The 19,141-nt window shown below is 35.4% G+C and overlaps 1 pseudogene; it reads right to left on the bottom strand.

The window, feature by feature from the left end:
* Positions 1 to 926: 926 nt before the first annotated feature.
* On the bottom strand, positions 927 to 1,876 carry LOC114027343 (annotated as a pseudogene).
* Between the last annotated feature and the right edge of the window lie 17,265 nt (positions 1,877 to 19,141).

The raw sequence follows: 19,141 nt of genomic DNA, 5'->3' as shown, positions 1-19,141 counted from the left end.
CCCAGGTTCTCTGATTTCAAATCCAGTTCCCTTTCCACGATGCTGCAGTGTCTCCTTCAGTTTTGTTGGGGGTGTTGTAAGGTAAATGTTTTATATACATTTTAGGTTTGTTTTGCTTTTGAAGTAGTCACACTGACTTTTCTCTGACTCAGTCTATTTTACAGCCAAAGCTTCAGAGACGTGTGTGACAACTGATGCCTTTGGGACTAGACTGACTTAAGCTATTTATGCAAATACACACACACACACACATCTCTCTACAAGAATGTTTCCTCAGCTATTCTGACCACTTGTTTACCTATTGAAATGTATTTAACTAAAAATAAAGAGAGGTGCTTGAAGAAAGGTCCGCCTAGTTGTATAAGCTCAAAATGAATAAATGGTCTTATTCTTCCTCCTCCTCCCTCACTAAATTAACTCAACATATCTGTTTATTTGACATAGATCCATCCAGTGTGTTCATAATGTATATGACTCTGAATAAGCACTCCTTTCTTAATTTTAATAACAAGAATTGTCTTCCCTGGCATTAAACAAATTGACAGTTTTACTGCATTATGCTAGCACTCCATATAGAATTATTCTGAGTGATTCTTTCAATATTAAAACACTTTGTTTTAGAAGGAAATAGTCTATCTGAAGATATGGGTGAACATGAAAAATGTGGGCAAATTAAGCAATAAAATTGGATTTCTTTTCTAGATTATGCAGAACATCAAAAACAAGAGTGTAGCAAACTTGGGAAGTTCTGTTCCTCTGAGTGTGTCTAGCTCTCACTGTCTCTCATCTCCTACCATCACTTTCTATATCAAAACATGATTAACAGTTCTTTGAACTCTCAAAAGAAGGAGAGTGATGTAGGTAGTGCTGGCCACATTTGAGTCTTGGAGGGTGGATTTATACATATAGCTGTCTCTTTGTGTGACTCATGACGATGTCAGCTTTGACTTTAATTCATAGAATTGCCCAAGTAGTTTCTGCCAGGCTCCCTTCACTTCCTTATTCCTCACGCTATAAATCAGAGGGTTTAACATGGGTATTAGAAGGGCATAGAATAGTGAGATCATCTTCTCCTGAAGTATGTTGGAACTTGAGTGGGGCTGAATGTAAGTGAAAATGGTCATCCCATAACACAGAGTCACCACTGTCAGGTGGGAGGCACAAGTCTGGAAGGCTTTCTTTCTTCCCTCTGTGGACTGAATCTTCAGAATAGTGGAGATGATCTTGATATAAGACACGAGAACCAGCAAGAATGGTGTCATGAGCAGGATGATGCTGGAAGCCATAATTGCAGCCTCATTGGAGGAAGTGTCCACACAGGCCAATCTGACTACAGCTAAGAGTTCACATGATATGTGGTCAATGACCCGGTTTGTGCACATGGGGAGCTGGAAAGTGATAGCAGTCTGCATGAGAGAGTTTAGGGAACCACTGGCCCAGGAGGTAGCCACTAGCCTGGCACACAGGCCAACATGCATAATGGCTGAGTAACGCAGGGGGTTGCAAACTGCTACATAGCGGTCATAGGCCATTGTTGCCAACAAAATAAATTCAATCCCACCTAGACCCAGAGAGAAAAACAGCTGGGCAGCACAGCTAACATATGGAATTGTTTTATCTTTTTCCAGGAAATGTGCCAACATTTGGGGGACGATGCTGGTAGCATAAGAGACATCGACAATGTTGAGGTTGGTGAGGAAGAAGTACATGGGAGTATGCAGCTGAGTGTCCAGCCTGATCAGAATGATGATTAGGATGTTTCCAAATATGGTCAGCAGGTAAATGGACAGGAAAAGAGAAGGGCCTGAGTCCTCCAGTTACTAGAGAGCCCCAGGAGAACGAATGAACTCACCCATGTCTGATTATCTTTTTCCATTAAATGGTGAAGGACAATCTGCAGGGAGAAACAGAAATAGGAGAGATTATAGAGCTTGAAAGTCAAACCTTAGGTTTTCAAAGCAGTGTGTTTTTTATCACACCAGGGTCTTTTGTTGAATATTTCTGTCAGTGTAGAACAAGTAGCTCAACTGGTTCCAAAAGAATGTGGTTAGAACAAATGGAATAAGTTTGACTCATGAGATAATGATCCCCTGTCCAAGGGAGTCTCCAAATCATCTGGATGACCATTTTGAAGGGATGTTGCATAACAGATTTCTCACCGTGTAGGGAGATTGATTAAATGATCTCTAAAGTCTCTTCCAAATGTAAGATTCTATGATCATGGGTTTGGTCCCTCTGAACATTAGTTTCACTCTGTTTCATGACTATGGATTCAACCTCTTACCTGGAACAGTGGACTTAAACTTCCTCCCTCAGCACCATCACTTCCATCTCTTTTGTCATCTTACTTGTGAATTTTCAATCTCTCCCTTAATACTGACCTTTTTTCTACCAATCTGAAAGAGTGCTTGGCCTACTTAAAAAAACAAATAAACAAAAAAAAAAATCCTTCACTCTAAAGTCATGTCCTCTATCTTCTCTTCCACCATCAAACTTCAAGAAAGAGGAACTTAAGTTCACTATTTCCATAACTTCAGCAAATATTTACTAACTCTCTAGTGTATACAGAAAAATGCATTAGACTTTATCACTAAAATAAAATTTATGCACCAATTTATGCTTTTATGGCATTCATAATAAATAGAAGGCAGGTGTAACATTTTCTTAAAGGCACAGCTTGAAAGGATGGGTAGAGAGAGAACTTCCTGAAGGGTGGTGATACTAGACTCATAAGTGCTTTAATTTTTGATTGTAAGAAAATCTTCTCAATTTCCTAATGTGTGAGTCATCTATCTGTCACACTTCTGTCATTTAAGCTGAGAACACTTTGGTCAGTATTACAAAGAAAATGAGGCCAAATAAGCATCCAGAAAAGTCATATTTGTTGAATATGGGAGAGAGAAAAAGATGAGCTTATAGTTAAATATCAATAAAAGGGGAAATATATAATCATCACTATGATAAAGAACTGTTGGAGGATGTGGTTAAAGGAACTGTGGGAAAAAGTCCATTCTGTCAAATCTGTATACAACACAGTAGATGATGACATACCGCTGGTGTAAGGGCAAGAAGAAGTGGAGCATAATAGAGTGCTGAATTTGGAATCAGGAAGATATATAATAAATGCCTAACAAATACTGTTTGACTGACTGACTGACTGACTTACATGAGTTCAAGTTCCATCTCTGATACTAGCTTTGTGACAATGAACAATTCAGTTATCCTCTCAGAATCTCAGTTTCCTCATCTGCAAAATAATGAGGATAAGACTGGTACTCCCTATTTCATAGGGTTGTTGTGAGAATCAGATGAAATAACCTATGTAAAATGTTTGGTTAACATTAAAGTGTCATATAAATATGAGTTATTGTTTAAAAAAATAGAATAGTCATTTTATCTGCATTGTTAATCTTTTTGTATATCTATTTTTGTATTGAGAAGTTATACTGAATTTTTATAACAACATTAGAGTTGAGTGTTTTTTTCCAAATCAGTCTGTAGATGTGATTATTAATTAGAATTAATTACATAATGCTAAAATTAAAGAATTTGGAGTTTTAAGAAACCTTAGAGATCATTGAGATCAACCTCTTATTTTACATATTGGGTAACTGTTTAGAAAAATGTCTAGCAAAGTCACATTTGTTGAATATGGGAGGGAGAAAAAGAACTTATGGTTAAATGCCATATGAAAAGGGAAAATACAGCAATCATTACAACAAAAAGCTATTTGAGGATAAGACATAAAGGAGCTAGTTGTGAGAAAAAAGTCATTTTGTCATATCATGTTAATACTTGCCTATTATTCCATAGGCAGTATCAGGGGAGGGATTTGAACTCAGGTCATACAACCCCAAATGCAATATTTTCTCTACTGTGACTCCATTCCTGCTTGTTTAATCTGCTTGCTTACTTCTTCTTAGAAAACTCTAACCAATGAAAATTAGCCCATAGGAAGACAGAAGAAATAAACTCATAAGTGCTTTAATTTTTGATTGTAAGAAAATCTTCTCAATTTCCTAATGTGTGAGTCATCTATCTGTCACACCTCTGTCATTTAAACTGAGAACACTTACTGATTCCAATGCAGGGTGGCAGGTGACAAATGGAATAGTAGCCAGACCTTGGTTCAAAAATTGACTCTGATACTTACTACCTGAATGATCATAAGCAAATCTCTTGCTCTCTCTGATTTTCAATTCAGTTAAACCAGATTATCTCTACATTACCTTCTAGGTCAAAATCCTATGATCCTAAGAAAACCAGAGGAGATTCAATGACACCTCCATGATTTTGTCTTTCATTTCTAGAGTAAACAATGAGCAAAACTGGCAATCAGAAGTCAATTCTATCTTTGTAAAAATATGAATCTGCATACTAGACACATTTCATTGTAAATCTCTCTGTATAGTATTTTCTTCAACTTTGGACCATTCTTATGACTGTTTTTACCTTGGCACCATTTTTTTTTCAGCATAGCCCCTCAATTTCCCTTTCATGTAATCAAGATTGAATGTCCAAAAAGTCTATATCTTCTTCAAATCTTTACACATCTACATAGCTCCTTGTGGATAAACAGATCTTTAAATACTCGTGCCCTAAGAAAATATTTCAGAAAGTGCCCTATTATCTTTAGTAAATTAGAAAATAAACACATGCACAGCAGAGAGGAGAGGAACTTTGTCTTTTGTGCCCCCTTCTAAATACAATGTATGAGCTATTTGGTTGGTATGAATATTTGGATAATACTCTTTTGACCCTTATTTTCTCCTACAAGAAAAGACTGCTCATTTAGTTATTCTCAGACTCTCTACCATTGTTAGTCTCACCATATATGATGATCCCTTTTTTCCTGGTTTTCCTCCTCAGGCTAGCAACATTTCACTGACAAAATTGTCAAAAGAATGCTCATTGTGTTCATTTCTTTTCACTCATTCCCTCCTTATTACCCTATAATTGATTCTATCTTCCTGTTGAAGGTCTCCTAATCACAAATCCCTTCAATCAATTTTCATTCTCCTTGTCTTCTTCCCAAAATATGATACTGTTGAATAGTTCTACTCTAATCACTGTCCTTGACAGTTCACTTTTCTTATTCTCCTTCTTCATTAACTATTCTTTCTTGATCTTATTAACTGATTTTTTTCCTCAGTCCTTAACCATGAGTATTGACCACATTTCTATCCTCAGTTGTGTCTGCTTTTTTTGTCCTATACATTCTCTCGTAGAATTCTCTTAATGTCAAAACATATAATGTATTTGTATGTGTATACCTCTCAGATGTAGCCATATATGCTTAATCATATATCTCCAAATGTCGATTGGATAGTTCTACTTGAATTCACTATCATATCTTAAATGCAATATATATATATATATATATTTATATTCATCATTCCCCCCCCCAAAAAAAAAACAGCTCTACCTCCTGACTATCTTGAATTTAAATAAATGAATTAAACTGAACACCATAGTTGTTTTTTTTTTTTATCACATACCAGTGTTCTCCCAGTGATTCAGAACTCAAACCTTGGAACCATTTTTTATTTTTTTCCTCTCACTCTTTACTAGTCTCTATATCCAATCAATCTTCAAGTCATGAATTTAGAACTAGTAGAAACTTTAAAGTCCCCTTTATTTTATAGATGACCAAACTGAGTGTGGAAATTGCCTGTGCCAGAGGGGAAAAAAAATCCTTATTCTTATTCTGGTAATAGTGTCACTTTGAAACCTCGATAGCATACATAGAAGAAGTCACTGAAAATTGATTCTGGCTGCTTTATTCTAGACCAAGTTAAATGTAACTAACCAAAAAGCTACCAATAGGACTATAAACATGGCATTGAGATTTTGGAAAGCTTCTACAAATGTTTTGCCTCAACTCCTTAGTAAGCTTTTACATGGCAATGGTTGTGTTGGATGCCTATATATTTATAGTCATGTGCATACAACAATCATATCTAACATTTTTACAGTATTTTAATGTTTTAGAAGCACTTTGCATATATTAACTCATTTTAGTCTCAAAACAATTCTGAGAGGTAGGTACTTGTAATCTACATTTGACAGTTTAGGAAATTGATTTAACCAGAGGTTAAGTGACTTGCCCAGGATCACAGAGCGAGTAAATGTGTGAGGCAGATTCAAATTCAGTCTTCCTGAATCAAAGTCCAGCACTCAATGCATTATACCATTTTCTTCATTTTACCTCAATGGGCCCAGAGAGATGAAATGACATTTCACAAAATTGTACCGACAACAAAACTGAGATTCAAACCCAAATCCTCTGACCTTAAATAAAGGTTTTTTTCCAGACTCAATTACTCTATATGCTATTTGATCCCTCTGAAGTCAGACAAGATAAGTCTAAATTATTTTAGCATAGTGATGGCACACAGTAGGCTTTTGAATATTTGAATGACAGTAAGAATATATCATATTTAATAAAGGCCTTCTTCATGACCTCTCTTATTTTTGTCCTCTCTATCCCAGGTGAACACATTTTCCCTTTGTCCTTCTGTCATCCTCTCCTAAGCCAGAAATATTGATTTGCCTGTACCAATTCTTGCATTTTGCCTCCATCATATAATTTCTCTAATATTGTTCCAACCAATACTTTCTTCTGCCTGACTTTTTCTTTTGCATTCTTATTATTTAAGCAAAGAAACATAAACTACTCTTGCTCAAAATTACACAATAGGAGAATACATCCCTGTGGTCCATCTCCTTCAACATGAACCCCATGAGAACAGAGATCTTTTCTCCTGCAAGACAATGATAATTGGCTTAAATAGAGATAAAGTTAAGAGTCACCTAGATGGCATGAGTTGAAAGGTACCAGGAAAGTCCTCCACCCAACAATATCTCCTATTGTCCATCACTGACAAGCATTATTCTAAGATCTGTGATTGATCTTTGTGGGTTAAGCGCTACCTTCTCTTTGCAGTTCTCATTTTAAATGTTCTCAAAAAACTCCTGAGGAGACTTTCTGACAATTTTAGTATTGAATTAAAGCATGATATCTCAGTGACTTTTTAAGGTATACAAAGCACTTTCTTTACAACAACTCTTTGAAGTAGTATAAATATTATTCACCTTATTTTACAGATCAGAAAACTGAGGTTCTGGGCAGTTAAGCATTTCCAAAGATCACAAAACAAGCAAATTTCTGAGGTAGGATTCCAACTTATGTTTCTTGACTCCAAGTCCACTGTTCTGTCTATGATAGGTGCCATGCCAGAGTACACAAATCCTTTGTATGAATGAATTCATAATATCATTTTTCTCTTGTATGACAGGAGATTTATCATTCAAATATAAGATAACCTTGGTGAATTTGGGGTAGTCAGGGAAAGAGGCCCTGACAGTGGTGAAAAGGGCACCAGTTTGAGATGGAAAGGGGAGAGTAACTAAAGACAAGTATCTCTATCAACATTTTTCTAAGTCTATCAAATCAATATTGAATGAGAAGCATTCCTTCCAAAAAACAACCACATTAGTATCCATCCATAATCAGAGAAATAAGAATTTTTAAAAATACAAGCACTGAACCCTTCTTCTCTTCTCTTTATGGTCCTAACAAAGAAGTACTTCATGCTCCAAAAGCATTCCTTCCTCTCCCAGACCTTAACTCTCCTTATGCCTCCATCAAAATTTCTCAGTGCCCTAATGTTGACTAGCTGCCAGAGAGGAAAGTGATTGGGCAAACTGAATTTCACTAAAGGTATAAATAAGTGCTATTGAGTAATATCCCTCCCTGAAGTGTTCATATTTTAGATAACATGTTTGGCAGAGGCAAAACTTAATTCAGAGGAAATGAATCTATAATCATGGATTTTCAGGGGTCAGTGCTACCTCAGTGAAGGCGATTTTTGATCGGTACATGAGATGATCACAAATTTCAAATATCCAGGGTGCTGGTATTGAAAAAATATGGAAGTTTGGTGTCACATAACAACACTACCAATAATGAAATGATCAAATATCTATATAGCATTTTGAAGTTTACAAAGACCTTCACATATATTAACTCATTTGATCCTCAACCCTGGGAGTTAGGACTATAATGCCTATTTTCATTAAAGGAGAGGAAACTGAGGCTCTGTACAACTAAGTGACTTGACTACATAGACCAGTAATTCCCAACAAAATGGTTACTATTGACTAGTTAAATTTGCAGTGGACATGGACCATACTTTAAGCAGAGTAATGACTCTGTTGTTACATTCTACCCCCTATAGCTCAGGGGAATTCCCAGTAAAGAAGTTAGTGTAGATTTTGCTACCTACCCTTCCACTAGTCATCAGCGTTCCCTCTCATAGTCTTCCATCTGAAGTTGATGTGCTCAGAACTACACTACCATATTTCCCCTCCTGTGTTAGTGATTAAAACACTTAGATTAAATCAAAAGCATCCAGCACAGTGATGACTATGTTGGGCACTTAAGAAATATTTGTTGACTTAAATTTGATAGGATCTCCAATGTAGGTTAAACATTTAAAGCATTATTTTTTTTCACACTTTATCTAGATGTGGATGTCATATAGACAAAGCTTTTACCTAATCCTCTATTTTTAGCAAATTACTGGAGGAATCTCCATAGCTCATGTGTTTTCATATTGATCCAGTTTTTTTTTTTATGTTTCCAATTCCCTCTCATCCTAACTCTCAGAGATAAAGTTTAGAAATACCTTTGTAACTTCAAAAATCCCAAATAACATTATAAAACATTTAAGTACAAACTGTTATTTAATTTTTCTGGAGAGAAAACAAATTCATGTTTTCTCCATTTGTAACATTAAATGTAATTGCCTTTCACCACCTTCTAATGTGTTTTATGTCAAAATCTTTCTTATACCTTTGTCCCTTTCTATTTCACACCACAGTACTCCATTGATCTATCTTCTCCCTTCCCTTACTATATCATATAGTAGTAAGTGATCTGAGAGACCAAAAGAGAGATAAAAGTACTGACTTTTCAAAGCCATGTCTGCTTATGAATCTTCAAAAAATCGACTCATCTTCCATTACAGTTTTTCTAGTCATGAAGAATGCATCTCAACATTTTTAATGTAAGGCGTTAAAATATTTGAGGATAATTATCCTCCTTAATGTTTAACAGAAATTTCAAGACTCAGAATATAGGTGGATTTTTTTTAAATAAAAGAAAGAGCTAATCTCCAAACTTAGATCAGTTTTTTAAAATCCAATTTGAGCATAGTCAAGTTAAAATCTGAGGCAATTTTCCAGATATATTTCCCATGAATTATTCACATGATTTCCCATACCTGGGCTGTGAAGATCTAATCACTTGGTAAATTTCAGTGTCACCTTTAATCCCAAATTTAGCCATTTTAATGTTCTCTTCAATCTTAAACCTATTTGGTCATTTTTATTGGGAATCTCAAGTGCCCTAGATGGGACCAGTAGGATCTGATGATACTTTTACAATGAAAAAGTAGCAAGATAACAGCACATATTAAATTTATTCTAAATCCTCAAAATTCTGAGGAATAGAAATGAGCACATGAAGCTCAGTTCAAAATCTTGAAGATGGGCTCATCTTATTTTGCTAATAGTGACAGTTTCCTACCCCCACATTGAGCATTAGCCACCCAGAGAAAATCCCACCTTCAGCTACAGAAATTTTCCTCTAACTTACAAAGAAGACTTATTTGAAGTGGATACTTAGCTCATCTGCAATGGGTAATAATATTTACATCATACAGGTCTTTGGGAGCAGAGAGCTCCAGAGGCACTTGGGTTGTTGAAGGTTCGAAGATGTGTTTGACATTCTGAGAGGGAAATTCTTTCTACCTATTTTATTCACCTGATTTTTCATAATATGCCCAAATTTGATTTAAGAAAAAATTCCTCCCTTAAACTCCATTATTTTAAAAATTGGGCAATCCCCAAAAGTTTTATCTTCTCTAGAGCCCTACTTTGTTTGGGTTCTATTCTTTTCTTGCTCCCCTTCATTCTCCCTCAGATATCTAAAGCTTAGACATTCACCTATAGCTTAAATCCCTTTGGGCAACATTTTTCCTCTGTGTACCTTCCCTATAATCCCCTACTGGTCCTTTCTCTAATTGTGTTACAATACTAATGGAAAGAACCAAGAGCTAGGAATCAAGAGACCTACATTTAGTCCCAGATCATACTGATTTGTTGTATCCCTTTGAGTAATTTACTTAATCTTTCTGTATACTTAACTTTCCTATCAGAAAATTTGGGAAAATAAGACCATTCCTCCTTACCTTTGATGGTTATCATGAGAATAGAATGAGATAAAAGATATTAAGATAACTGAAAAAAGTATTTTAGAAATTGTGTAATTATTATTAATATAATTTAGTAAATATAAAAATGTGTATGTGCATATGTTTTAAGGGGTAGATCTTATTTTTGAAGCCTCAGGGCCTACCAGTATGCTTTAAACAAGATAGGGAATTAATAAAAGTTGATGAATGATACTGTGTCAAAATTTCTCATCTTATAGCTAGTTCTATGTATAAAAGGGCAGAGGCTCTCTTTCTACCAGCACTATACTGGAAATATGGATTCTTGGCCTCCAGTTTTTATATGAAACAGTAAATCCACTTTCTCATGTTGGCTACAGAATAGCAATATCTTCTCATTGGCCTTGGTTCATTACTGGTGCAAGGGCCATGAGAAGTCAAACCAATTTCATGCTTTTTTTTTTCTCCCTCAATCTCCACATTGCCTGTTCTCTTATCTTGTGCCAGCATTCTGCTAACTGATTGGCAGATCTAAAAAGTTTCCTACAACCTAGGACCTCTAGGCATGCTCTCTTGGTTCTGAATAGTTGCCACAAATCCAAGTATTTTAAATCAGTTATAACCTGAGGTCCTCTAAGATCCCTTCAAGTTCTAAAATTCTGTTATAACCTGTGACTCAAGGCATATATGCACTTCAGAGAATAATGCATAGTCAAACCATTTCAAAGTTCTAAATAATACATCTAGAGATAGTAATAACAAAAATAAGATATTTTAAGACAATAAGATAGAATAAGAATAAGATTATTTAAGGTAATAAAATGAGATTTCGGTACTAAATAATGCTATATGAGAGGAAGAAAGCAAGAAAAGCACAACTGACATATGAACTCTTTCCAAAGAAAGGTTAAATATTTTGTCCTTGGAAACTTTCAAAACACATTGAGAGTAGGCACTTAATTGTGTCATTGTCAAACTCCATCCACCCATCCATTTATTTATCCCAATGTGCCTTCTAGCTACTCATCCAACCATTCATTCATCTACTCATTCATAACCTCTTAGCATTCACTGATCTTTTCATTTGTTCTTTTGCCATGGGTATTTATTTCATTACTTACCCTGCTGCTTTAGTAAATATGACATTATACAAGGAGATGACAAAGTATCCTATCTCTTGCTTCAAACTGTATATATTTCTGAAGTGGTTAAATCCACCAATTCCAGAAGATATTTTCCCTGCATCAAGTAAGGACATTTGTAGAATCCAGACTGTTAGATCCAGAGACTTTCACTCTCTCAAAAAATGAAAATAGTATAGGTAAGAATAGAAACACCATATTAATAATTTCCCAGTTGTCTATAGTAGAAGCATTCTCCTAATCATCCAGACTTGAAATGTTGGAGTCATGTTCTGGTCATTCCTCTCCTGGATCCTCTATATACATTCAATCACCTAATAATTTCCATTTTTCTTTCAAAATATTTCTTCCATCCATCTCTTCCTTTCAATTTTTACTGCCTATGTCATTATCCAGATTTTCTTCACTCTACACCTATATTACCACAAGCATCTACCTAATCCTGATCTCTTCTCATGCCTATCTACACTATGCATACTATCACTAAATTAATTTTTCAAAAATGCAACTTTCACCATTTCACTTCCTGGTTCAAGCCTTTTGGCCCATTTGAAATAATTTGAAAGTCTCCCAAAATCTGAGCCCTCTCTCCATTATCTTGCAACATTTATCACAGTAATTTACAAAAGGTTGCCACATATTTTATTACTGGGAAGTGGGGAAAAAATTCTTGAAGAAAATGGAATGAAATATCATCCCAACTCTATAGAGTTAAAAAAAATTTAAGTACTCATGACTTAGAAGAAATTACAAGTGACAATATTGATTATTGATTATATTAGAAACATTTGCATGATAAAAGTCAATGTAGCCAAAGTGAGAAGAGAAGTAACAGATTTGGAGGAAAATGTTCAGATCAAAAATAATTGGTCAAATGCTATAAATAGGAAGATCCTGACAAGAGAAACATGATCTACAATTATATAAAATATTAAAAACCTCTAATAATCACTTTAAAATGGAAAAAATCAGAAATTGACTGATAAGTGTCAAGTTGGCAGATATAGTATACAAGAATATTCAGAATGAGTATGGCTACAATTTTTTAAAGTACATTATTATTAAGATGATGAAATAGTTCAAATTTTGGAAAAAGAAATAAGGAATTACACAGTGAAATATAAAAATATTCATAGCCACTTCAGGGATTATAAAGTAAGGAAGAAATTAATAATAAAATTTCATAACTGCACAAAATATTCCTGATATCACATTTTAGTAGAAAATAATTCCAAAAATCCTAGTTTTCTCTTAATTGGGGAAAGGATTAAGCACTAATTATGTTTATATATGTTTATACATATTGTATACATATAATTTATGTTATATAATTAATATGATTATGCTGTAGTAATGTAATGGAGTATAAGTCTATCTTATTAAATGATAATTATAAAAAAATTCAATATAATAACAATACACACAGGAGCTGATTTGGACACAAGAAAGCAGAATAAAAATATACAAACTGACTATAACAACAATAAATCCCACATAAATACTGGAAAAGGAGTTCAGAAGAAGACATGAAAACAAGAAGTATGATTAGGTTAATACCCTGGTAAAGTACACTTATACATACTTCTATTTGTCTTTTGTTAACATGTGCTTTTCAACAATTGGTAAGTAACAGATTTTAGGTACATATACCATCTTTGTTCTTTTTTTCTCTTTTAATCATTTTATTTTATTTTGTGCTTAATGAATTAATGAAAATGTTGGGAAAATAAAAATAAAATTAATATTTAAAAATAAAATATTATGACATAGAAATGTGTAATTCCAAATGCTGCACCAAAATGAAATATTCTTTGTCTATACGTTATTGTGATTTCCATGTAAGCAAAGTTGATGAGTTTCCTCTTTTCTAGTGTACAGTCACAACTAATAATTAGATGATGAGTAAATTGTTAAGTTTGTAACAATACAAAAAGTCTATGATTATGATTAAAGTCTAGCCTTTTACCATGGGATTCCTGATCCCCTAACAATATTCAAGGAGCTGTGATGGATTGTTGTCTCCCATTCCAAGTGTTCTTGGTTTCAATGGAGTGTTGAGAAGTTATTTTATCTTTTTGTTTTTAGGTTAATGTTTACATAAGAAACTTTGAATATCTACAAGTTCTTTTAGTTCAATTCAATTTGATGAACATTATTTAGCACCTCCTATATACAAGGTACTGTGACAAGCTCTGATGACATAAACACAAAAACAAAACAGCCCATGCCTTCAAGGAGCAAACATTCTTTTTTTTATTCTTTTTTTTTTTTTTGGTTTTCAATATTCACTTTTATAAGATTTTGAGTTCCATTTTTTCTCCCTTCCTCTCTTTCCTACCCCCTCCTTGAGACAGCAAGCAATCTGACATAGGCTATATATGCACAATTTTATTAAACATATTTCCATACTAGTCATGTTGTGAAAGAAGAATTGGAACAAAAGGAAAAAACACAGGAAAAAAACACTCAAAAAGTGAAAATAGTATGCTTTGATCTGCATTTAGATTCCATAGTTTTTTCCTCTGGAAGTGGATAGCATTTTCCATCATGAGTCTTTTGGAATTGTCTTAAATCATTGTATTGCTGTGAAGACCCAAGTCTACCAAAGTTGATCATCACACAATGTTGCTGTTACTGTGCACAATGTTCTCCTGCCTCTGCTCACTTCATTCAGCATCAGTTCATGTCTTTCCAGGTTCTTCTGAAATATATCTGCTCATCATTTCTTATAAAACAATAGTAATCCACTAACTTTGTATACTACAACTTGTTCAGCCATTCCCCAGCTTATAGGCATCCCTTCAATTTCTAATTCTTTGCCATCACAATTTAATAAATATAAATAAATTATTTATAATAAATAAATTTTATTTATTATAAACATATTTTTGTACATGTGGGTCTTTCCCCCCTTTTTATGATTTCTTTGAAATACAAACCTAGTAGTGGTATTGCTGGATCAAAGGATATGCATGTTTTATAGCTCTTTGCTCTCCAGAATTGCTCTCCAGAATTGGATCAGTTTACAACTCCACCAACAATGCATTAGTGTTCCAATTTTCCCACATCTTCTCCAACATTTATCATTTCCTTTTTATGTCATATTAGCCAATCTGATAGGTGTGAGGTGGTACCTCAGAGCTATTTTAATTTGCATTTTAATTTGCATTCAATATTGATTTAGAGCATTTTTATATGACTACAGATAACTTTAATTTTTTCATCTGAAAACTGCCTGTTCGTATCCTTTGGCCATTTATCAATTTGGGAATGACTTATATTCTTATAAATTTGACTCAGTTCTCTGCGCATTTTAAAAATGACACCTTTACCAGAAACACTGTAAGTAAAAGTTCTTTCCCAGTTTTCTGTTTTCCTCCTAAGCTTGGTTGCATTGACTTAGTGCAAAACCTTTTTTAATTTAATGCAATCAAAATTATCCATTTTGTATTTCATAATGTTCTCTAACTCTTGTTTTGTCGCAAACTCCTCCCTTCAAGGATCTAACATTCTATTGGGGCAACACAACACATAAATAGATAAGTATGAAGTATATAAATATATAAGATGAAATATACACAAGCTAATTTCAAAATTGAGACAGCACTAATAAGTGGAGAGATCATGAAACACATCCATATAAGGTGGTAGGTTAGGGTATTTTCAAGCAATGTAGGTATTCTCTAAGTAAGAAAGGAGTGAATTACAGACATGAAAACCACCTGAACAGAGGCATAGAGGTTGGTAGACAGAAAATCACAAACACAATAGCATTTAGAAATTGATCTAGAGGGAACTGTTGTGGAGAAATTTTAACTAGACAATCTAAAATAATCTGAAGCCATAAATGTGGAGAATAGTACTAAAATAGAGGGCAGTGAATTGATTCAGCACTAGAGAAAGGAATAGCACTGAGATGCTCTCTACAGTTATGTTCTGTCATTATAATGGAAATATAAACATACATATAATCAGATGTCAAAGAAGAAGTTTCCCTTATTTTTCATCCTGACAGCCTGTGCAGTCACACATAATTTTGTTTGCCTTTTGAAATGACTTGTAGCCAGGTAAGCTTCCATTTATTTTGTATCTATTTGCATATACATATGTGTGTACATGTTATCTCCTCCTATGGAATATGATTCTTATGGAAAAGAACTGCTTCATTTTTGTCTTTATAGTCTCAGCACATAACAGAATATTTTGTACCTGGCCTACTTCAGGCCACTCCAATGATTCAGGCTCAGGATCGGAACACAGTGATACACTCATTGACCATAAAATGCAATAAAGATTACTTTACTTATTATAACAAAGGACTTAAAGGATATAATTACTGAAAACAGATGTTGTTGCCTTCTGTCTCCACATTTACCAGGACAGGATTGCTGGGTCAGAAATACGTATTGAGGGGGAATGGGAACTTTGCCAAATCTCAAGTATACCAATTCTCCACAGGTTGGGCTTTTTAAACCTCTAGTCCTCAGGACCAATCAAATCCCAGGGATGATGTCCTAGCTTCCTTAAAGGGAAACGTTCCATGCAATGTAAAATAAGTGTTATTCCCAACCTCCCTATTTATAGGAAGCCATATGTTAAGGACACCCCTCTCCCCCTACTTCCACCTTAAACCTGGAATATAGCATAGACAAGCAGCATGCCCTGATTGACTATGAGCTACATCTTTGCAAATTAATTTGACTATATAATCATGTCACAGAGAATTCATTCTGGATGATTCAGACTGAGATGAAGGTAATGGGGGCTTTGAGGGGAGAAAGTATGATGGCACACTTGCATTACTTGAGGATGGTATTCAACAGTGTATAGGTTATTACAAGGATGCATAAACTTAAGTTGGGCCTTTGAGTGAACACTGATTCATTCCTTCAGTGAGTTGCCCACAGAGTGGTAAATTTAGTTATAGCAAGTGCTGATATCATGGAATGTTCAAGTTGTTTGGTATTCTGGAGCCAATTCTACAGGGGTCAATGTCAGGAGAGGAAAAGAAGATTTCAAACTATGTTTCTGCATCTGTGGTTTTTACTTATTGCTCAATTTGACTGTCATCTTTGGTATTATTCCTGCATTTGGTGCTCTAGACTTCTGCTTCATCTTTGATGACCAGCTACTATATCTACCTTGATACCTATCTGTTCACTTGACTATTGATTTGTTCTTTCTTTGGCTAGTGGAATCTATATCCCTTCTTGATCCAGGCTATTGTACCTAGACTTGAGCTTTATCTTCAATTCCTTATTTGTCTTTCCAAGGTTTAACTTCTAGCACTATATTTTATATTAAGTTCTGACTACAACTCTGCTTGAAAACTGACATATCCTCAATATTCACAGGATGGGAAAATGCCCTTGGGATCAGAAAACATGCTACTTTTTAACAAATTGTTTTCTTCAGTTAGCTTTTGTACCTCCTTTTCCATTTGGCCAATTCTAATTTTTAAGGAGTTGTTTTCTTCAGTGTATTTTTTCTTCCATTTTGTCAATTGTATTTTAAAGGAATTGTTCAATTTTTCTTCTACCTCTCTTATTTGACTTTTAAAATCCTTCTTGAGCTCCTCCAAGAAGGCTTTTTGTGCTTAAGACCAGTTCATATTCCCCTTTTGGGATTCAGATGTGGGTATATTGACAATATTGTCCTCTCCTGAATTTGTTTTGATCTTCCCTGTCACCTGTAATACTTCTCTATGGTCATTGTTTTTCTTTGTTGTTTCTTGTTAATGTTGTTTGCCTTTTTTTCTGACTTTTAAAGTTGATTTCTGCTTCTGGGGCACAGGGGACACTGTCCCAGGCTTTTTGTGCTGGGGGCTAGGGGTCTAGTTACTGGTTTTGTGTGCTGGGACCTCAAGTGTTGGCAGCTGGAGGCTGTAGGCATCTGGTAACTTACCTGGTGCTGAACTGGAGCTGGTGGTGGTGGCTGATGTGTGCCTGGTGTTGGCACCATCCTGGGGTTCAGGATATTCCACTGGTTTGATGGAGTGGGGCTTGCTGCTAACTTACTGGGATGCCTCCCATCTTGTACTGGTTCCCTTCAGCCACAGCAAGAGGAACCTTTCCCATTAATCCCCTTTGCCTCCTGAGCTAAAAGAATGCTGTGCCTCATCTTTCTGCTGGTTCAACTATTTCAGGACTTTTTCTGGGGCAATAGTCTCTGGGATTTTCAAGGTGAATAAGGGAGGCTGAGAGCAACTTAATGCTTACTCTGTCATTTTGGTTCCTGGAAGCTGAAGTAGGTGACTTTCAGACATTCTGTCTCTGGACTGATAGTTACAGGAGCAGCCACTGCTGCTGCACTTGCCGATTCAGTCACTCCCAAGGCCTGCTCCTGATTTGCTGGGGCCAGGGCTATTATTGGCTTCTCTCTCACCCAGTTCCAACAGACCCCTTCCACTGACTTCTAAGTTGTCTCTGGCATCTATGGGCTGAGAAATCTGGAAACTGCCACTGCTGCCAGTGATTCAATCCCTTAAGGCCTGCTTCAGCTTTGCTGGGGCCAGGTCTGTGGTCCCAGACCTGCACTGTCCTGGATACCTCTCTGAGCCCATGCAGCAGACCCTTCTAAGGTGTCTTGGGCTAGATTTGCTCCGTGTCTTTGTGGATTCTGCAACTCTAGAATTTGTTCAGAGTCACTTTTTAAAGGTTTGGAGGAGAGTTCAGGTGAGTCCCTGCTTTCACTCCACCATCTTGGTTCCACCCCCCACCACCCAGAAAACATTCTGATTAACAAAACGAGATGAGACATTGCCCATGTTTGAGAGGAATTATTTACCATTATTCCTTTGTTAAAAAAAGTAGGAAAAAATAAGATTTCAGAAGTCTGTATTTTCAACTTCTAGACATGTATCTTAATCCACTCTATCCCTTCAGTCTTCAACCTACACACACACACACACACACACACACACACACACACACACATACACACACACACACATACACACACACAATCCACCAGATTAAAGAAGTAGAGATGGAAGGGACTCTGGAGATCATAACATTCAACCCTTGCATTTACAGTTGAGGAAACTGAGGCCAAAGAGATGAAGTAACTTTTCTAAGGTCAAAGTAAGTGCCAGAGATGGGATCCAAATTCAGGCTCTCTGACTTCCAATGCAGGACTCTTTCTATTGTGCCATATGATAATAAGCCTCTCTCTGAAACAAATGTCCAACCCTAACATTGGCAATGACTTTGAGTTATGGAATATTATTTTGTCCCAAGAATAGAAATTCAAGTCATTTAAAGGACAACAGAAAATCAGATCGTGGGTGTGAGTGGGTTGAAATACCTGACAAATAAGAAATTATGCAAGATAAGTGTTGTGAAGTTATGTCATCAAGTATAACAGAATATCAACTTGTAGATGGGAATGCCAAGTCCTCCAAAACTAATAAGGATGGAACTAGAAGTGAGGTCCTTCAGAGATTATCAAATAGGATTAAAAGAAATAATCTCTTCAAAACTATGGAAACCTATCCATCATAAGCATTTGTAAAATATTTGGGTTTTTTTACCTATTTATTTATTTGATACTATTTGTCTTCATTCATTTTCCTCAGACTTAATCAGATTAAGGAAAAAAGGATTTTGTTCCTTTCTGAAGGCCAGAAGAACTGAGAAAATCCATGTTCCCCTAAATTCAGGCAAAAATGGGGGACAAAGAAGATAAGTAGTCTACTGCGCTCATAAGAAATTTGGATTGTGGGTTTCACATAGAGTATTGTGAGATTCAACTATGCAGTCT

Source organism: Vombatus ursinus, unplaced genomic scaffold (assembly GCF_900497805.2).
Source record: "Vombatus ursinus unplaced genomic scaffold, bare-nosed wombat genome assembly UNPS02014858.1, whole genome shotgun sequence".
Taxonomy (NCBI): domain Eukaryota; kingdom Metazoa; phylum Chordata; class Mammalia; order Diprotodontia; family Vombatidae; genus Vombatus; species Vombatus ursinus.
This window is presented reverse-complemented; position numbering and strand designations above follow the sequence as displayed.